Raw genomic sequence first — 6,329 nt, forward strand, 5'->3', positions numbered from 1 at the left:
TGTCAGTCCCAATCTCCCAATTCATCACACATCCTCCTTATCCTCATGGTAACTGTAAGTTTGTTTTCTATATCTTTGACTCAATTTCTGCTTTGCAAATAAGTTCATCTGTATGATTTTTCTAGATTCCACATATAAACAATATACAATATTTGTCTTTCTCTTTCTGACATAGTTCATTCTGTATGACAATCTCTAGGGCCATCCATGTCAATGCAAATGGGATTATTTTGATACATTCTTGATGGCTCCACAAACTATTTGAGATTGGAACTATTCCCGAGGTTCTAGGAGGCATGATCTCAATGGTTCTAGAAAGTTTGGGAAGAGAGGAAGGGTATGTGAGAAGACATCACTGTATTATAGAATTGGAATTTTGCCAGATAGACCAGAAAGAGATTTTTAAGGAGAAGAAAAGCATAGAGGCACTACAGAGAATTGGTGTCAGGGAAATGATGCTAGAATAGGATGATGTGGCAGGAGTTGAGGCCATGAAAAGCAGGGAGAGGCTGAATTACGAAGGATATGACTGTGATGCTAAAGCTGAAACTCTAGTACTTTGGCCACCTCATGCGAAGAGTTGACTCATTGGAAAAGACTCTGATGCTGGGAGGGATTGGGGGCAAGAGGAGAAGGGGACGACAGAGGATGAGATGGCTGGATGGCATCACGGACTCGATGGACGTGAGTTTGAGTGCACTCTGGGAGATGGTGATGTACAGGGAGGCCTGGCGTGCTGCGATTCATGGGGTCACAAAGTGTCGGACATGACTGAGAGACTGAACTGAACTGAACTGAAACATCTATGTGCTTACTAAATACTGTGCTAAGCAGTTTATAAGGATTACATTTCTTAATCTTCTCAACCACCTTAAAGGAAAGATTAATACTTAGGTTAATACCTATCACTCACACTTTGCAGAAAAGAAAACTAAAATTCTGTGAGGTAAAGTAACGTGTCCAAAGTCATGAAGTGAAGTGAAGTGAAGTCGCTCAGTCGTGTCCAACTCTTTGCGACCCCATGGACTGTAGCCCACCAGGCTCCTCTGTCCATGGGATTTTCCAGGCAAGAATACTGGAGTGGGTTGCCCTTTCCTTCTCCATAGGGCTAGAATTTAAGCTCAAATGAAAGCTTACGTCCGGCTGGCTCTAAAGCTATGTTCCTAATCACACTACTATTCTGCCACAAGGATTTTGGACTTTATCCTGTAGTCAACAGGGAGTCATTAAAGACTTTTGAGTAGAAGAGTGACAAAATCTGGGTTTTGAGAAATGTTTATTAAAAAGGCCTCAAGGACAGTCGTCCTTGGATGGGCTCAAACCACCAATCTTTTGGTTAACAGCCAAATGTGGTAACCAGTTGCACCAACACTGTACAGGAGGCAGTGACCAAAACCATCCCAAAGAAAAAGAAATGCAAGAAGGCAAAGTGGTTGTCTGAGAGGGCTTTACAAATAGCTGAAAAAAGGAGAGAAGCAAAAAGCAAGGGGAAAGAGTAAAGATAAACCCAACTAAATCCAGAATTCCAGAGAATAGCTAGGACAGATAAGAAAGCCTTCTTAAGTGATCAGTTCGAAGAAATAGAGGAAAACAATAGAATGGCAAAGACTACAGAGCTCTTCAAGAAAATTGGAGATATCAGGGGAACATTTCATGTAAGGTTGGGCACAATAAAGGATAGAAACGGTAGGACCTAACAAAGGCAGAAGAGATTAGGAAGAGGTGGCAAGAATACACAGAAGAACTATACAGAAAAGGTCTTTGGAGAAGGAAATAGCACCCCACTCCAGTATTCTAGTCTGGAAAATCCCCAGCAGAGAAGCTGGCAGGCCTCAGTCTATAGGGTTGCAAAGAGTCAAACACAACTTAGTGACTGAGCACAGAAGGAGGTTTTATTTCTTCTTTGGGTAACCACTCGTTTGCACTCAGAAGAATCACAATTTATAGTTATTTTAATGTGCATTTATGTTATCTTAAAATATAATGTTTTTTATCAAACGAGTTGATTTAAGTAGTAAATGTCCACATTTTAAAACTAAAGAAAAAAAGGTCTTAATGGCCTGGATAACCACAATGGTGTGGTCATTCACCTAGAGTCAGACATCCTGGTGTGTGAAGTCAAGTGGGCCTTAGGAAGCACTGTTGTTTTTCTTCAGTCACTAAGTTGTTTCCAACTCTTTGCAATCCATGGACTACAGCATGCCTGTCCTTTACTATCTTCCAGAATTTGCTCAAACTCATGTCCATTGAGTGGTGATGTCATCCTCTGTCACCCCCTTCTTCTCCTGCCCTCAGTCTTTCCCAGCATCAGGGTCCTTTCCAGTGAATCAGCTCTTCAGGTGGTCAAAGTACTGGAGCTTCAGCTTCAGCATCAGTCCTTCCAATGAATATTCAGGGTTGATTCCCTTTAGGATTGACTGGTTTGATCTCCTTTCTGCCCAAGGGGGCTCTCAAGAGTCTTCTCCAGCACCACAATTCAAAAGTATTACTTAGGAAGCATTACTATGAACAAAGCTAGTGGAATTGATGGAATGCCAACTGAGCTATTTCAAATCCTAAAAGATGATGCTGTGAAAGTGCTGCACTCACCATGTCTGCAAACTTGAAAAACTCAGCAGTGGCCACAGGACTGGAAAAGGTCAGTTTTCATTCCAATCCCAAAGAAGGGCAATGCCAAAGAATTTTCAAAATTCCGTGCAATTGCATTCATTTCACATACTAGTAAAGCATGGTCAGAATCCTTAAAATTAGGCTTCAGCAGTATGAACCAAGAACTTCCAGATGTATAAGCAATAAGCTGGCTTTAGAAAAGGCAAAGGAACCAGAGATCAAATTGCCAATATTCATTGGATCATTGAGAAAGCAAGGGAATTCCAGAAAAACATCTACTTCTGCTTCACTGACTACACTAAAGCCTCTGTGTGGATCACAACAAACTGTGGAAAATTCTTAAAGAGATGAAAATACGAGACCACCTTACCTGTCTCCTGAGAAACCTGTATGCAGGTTAAGAAGCAACAGTTAGAACTGGACAAGGAACAACAGACTGGTTCAAAATTGGGAAAGGAGTATATCAAGGCTGTATATTGTCACCCTGCCTGTTTAACTTATATGCAGAGTACTTCATGCAAAGTGCCAACCTGGATGAATCACAAGCTGGAATCAAGACTGCCAGGAGAAATATCAGCAACCGTAGATATGCAGATGATACTACTCTAAATGACAGAAACTGAAGCGATACTAAAGAGCCTCTTGGTGAGGATGAAAGAGAAGAGTAAAAAGCTGGCTTAAAACTCAACATCAAAAAAAAAAAAAAATCATGGCATCCAGTCCCATCACTTCATGGCAAGTAAAAGAGGGAAAAGTGGAAGTGTTACTGAAATCGCAAATCCATGCGCCCGATGCACAGTGAGGCCCATAAATACTAAACATAAGAGTTTGGAAGAGAGAAAGGTTTATTACAGATTCATACAAGAAAATGGGTGGCTCATATCCTAGAACCCCAAAGTTACTGAAAGCTGTCCCTTTAAAAGGAAAAGGTGAGGGATGGGCATGGTTAGCTGTTGCAGACTTCTGGGTGTCCAATCCTTTGTTCTCAAGGTCAGGTCATGGTCAGGTAATGATGTTCCTGAAAATCTCTACCAGATGAATGTTATTCTCTGTCCTGACGAGAAAGGGCAAAGTCCCAAGGCACAACTTTTACCCTCCAAGGTCCCAGTCCTGGCTAAGAGGAGGCAGATCTCAGTTGGCAGCTCCTTCAGGGCCAGGTTCCCATATCCTGCCCAGCTGTCATCCCTGAGGGAGCCAGGCATCCAAGCCAAGTGGCCTCAGTCTCCTCAGGCCATCCAAATGGGGAGACCAGGTCTCACAGACTGTGACGCATACAGACGGCCACTGCTGGTGGGTCACAGAGATGGGAGAGGTTCACTACTTCTCAAGTCCTGGGCCATGGCTAGTGGAGGGCCTTAGTGAGGGCTCTGGAGCTCTGCAGGACATAGTCCTTGGGCTCACTAGTCTGCTCCCTGGGCCCTCCAGCTCACCTGCTGGCCCAAGGGTGGGTAAGCTGAAGGGCCTCCAGGAGAAGGCCTGCATCTGCCTTTTACCTCACTCTCCATCTGATGACCACCACCCCATGGACTCCCTAGTCTGGGCTCCCTAGTCTGCTCCCTGGGCTCTCCAGCTCACCTGCTGGCCCAAGGCTGAGTAAGCTGGAGGGCCTCCAGGAGAAGGCCTGCATCTGCCTTTTACTTCACTCTCCATCTGATGACCACCACCCCATGGATTGTTGACTGAATCATTTCCCCAATGGTCCCCTGTTGACAGTTACCAGTGGGCAGGACCCACTGCTGTGCTAACCAATAGCTGACCAGGACCTGTTGCCTAGTAACAGGGCGCAGAGTAATGAGGCACAGCAATGCTACCTGCTAAGGGCTGTGCTCATCCTGCTCTGTTAGAGAAGCAGTAACAGACTTTGTTTTCTTGGGCTCCAAAATCACTGTGGCTGGTGACTTCAGTCATGAAATTAAAAGATGCTTGCTCTTTGGAAGAAAAGCTATGCTAAACCTAGACAATATTGAAAAGCAGAGACATCACTTTGCTGACAAAGGTCTGTCTACTCAAAGCTATGTTTTTTTCCAGTGGTCATGTATGGTCGTGAGAGTTGGACCGTAAAGAAGGCTGAGCGCTGAAGAAACCAGCCTTGGGGTTCTTGCGAGATCCACCTCCTCAATACCAAGTGCCTGTGTCTGGCAGAGCTGATGTGAGATGAATAGACAATCCTTCCCAGTTGCTGGGATAATCATGAGCTGGACCTTCCAGCACACACCGAGATAGTGAGGAGCCAGACAAAAAGCACAGACTATGGTACCGAAACAGACTAATAAGGAACTTAGTGATTTGGCCTGTGACCCTCCAGCACAATGTTCTGCAAGTCCAGTTGGGGGATGATATGTTTCACTGGCAAGTCACAATTATGGGACCTAATGACAGCCCATATCAAGACAGTGTATTCGTTTTGGCAATTCATTTGCCTACAGACTACCCCTTCAAACCACCTAAGGCTGTATTTACAACAAGAATTTATGATCCAAATATTAAGAGTAATGGCAGCATTTGTCTCGATATTCTAAGATCACAGTGGTCTCCTGCTTTAACTGTTTCTAAAGTTCTTTTATCCATTTGTTCACTGCTGTGTGATCCAAACCCAGGTGACCCCTTAGTGCCAGAGACTGCATGGATCTATGAAACAGACAAAGATAAGTACAGCAGAATATCTCGGGAATGGACTCAGAATTATGCCATGTGATGCTACCTTAAAGACAGAATAACCTGTATTATAGTTAGAATAAACTTTAAATTAGTGCTTCTTTTCTGATTTTCTTACCGGGCTGCTCTCATATCAGACCTCATCTTTTTTAATTGTATTTTTTGTTTACCTCCCTCCAGTCACATGCCCATCTGTGAAGACTTAAGTTCTTCCAGCTTTGGACAATAACTGCTTTTAGAAACTGTAAAGTAGTTACAAGAGAATAGTTGCGCAAGATTCAGAATTTTTTAGAAAATGTAGCATGTGTACTATGTAGCCAATGTGTTCACTCTAACTTGGTTACGAGACTAGAACCATTGCTCACTGCTCTAACATGCTGAAGAATCATCTGAGAGGGAGGGAGATGGAGGCTGAGTTGTTGCATCAAAGGAAGCAGGATTATTCTAGCAGCATCCATCCTTGTTTAAGCATTCCACTGTTAGAGATTTGAGGTTACGTGATATACTTTATGCTCATAACTGATGTGGCTGGATAATTTATTGAATTTATAGCATCAGCAGAACAGAAAATGTGATGTATTTTATGCATCTCAATAAAGGAATGACCTGTTCTTATTCTACAGAGAATGGAAATAGGAAGTCAAACACACTTTGTATTCGAAAATAGGGTCTCAAACATTTTAAAATTTTCATTTAAATTGTTAGGCTTGGAGCTATTAGTTAATCTGTCTTCCAATACACTGTTTAATATAGCACTGAATAAATGGTGCAAGCTGTCAATGGATGAGTGATCAACTAATAGCTCTGCTAGTAATTGATTTATTCTTTTTCAATAAAGTTTCATAAACCAATGAGTTTAGTTCATTTCAGTCGCTCAGTCACGTCTGACTCTGTGACCCCGTGAACCGCAGCACGCCAGGCCTCCCTGTCCATCACCAACTGCTAGAGTCTACCCAAACCCATGTCCATTGAGTCAGTGATGCCATCCAACCATCTCATCCTCTGTCGTCCCCTTCTCCTCCTGCCCTCAATCTTTCCCAGCATCAGGGTCTTTTCAAATGAGT

At 43.1% G+C, this 6,329-nt stretch overlaps 1 pseudogene; it reads left to right on the forward strand.

Moving 5' to 3' along the window:
* The first annotated feature begins 4,860 nt into the window (after positions 1–4,860).
* Positions 4,861–5,305, forward strand: LOC138073840 (ubiquitin-conjugating enzyme E2 D3 pseudogene; annotated as a pseudogene).
* Positions 5,306–6,329: the final 1,024 nt, after the last annotated feature.

This window comes from Capricornis sumatraensis, chromosome 2 (genome assembly GCF_032405125.1).
Source record: "Capricornis sumatraensis isolate serow.1 chromosome 2, serow.2, whole genome shotgun sequence".
Classification (NCBI taxonomy): Eukaryota; Metazoa; Chordata; class Mammalia; order Artiodactyla; family Bovidae; genus Capricornis; species Capricornis sumatraensis.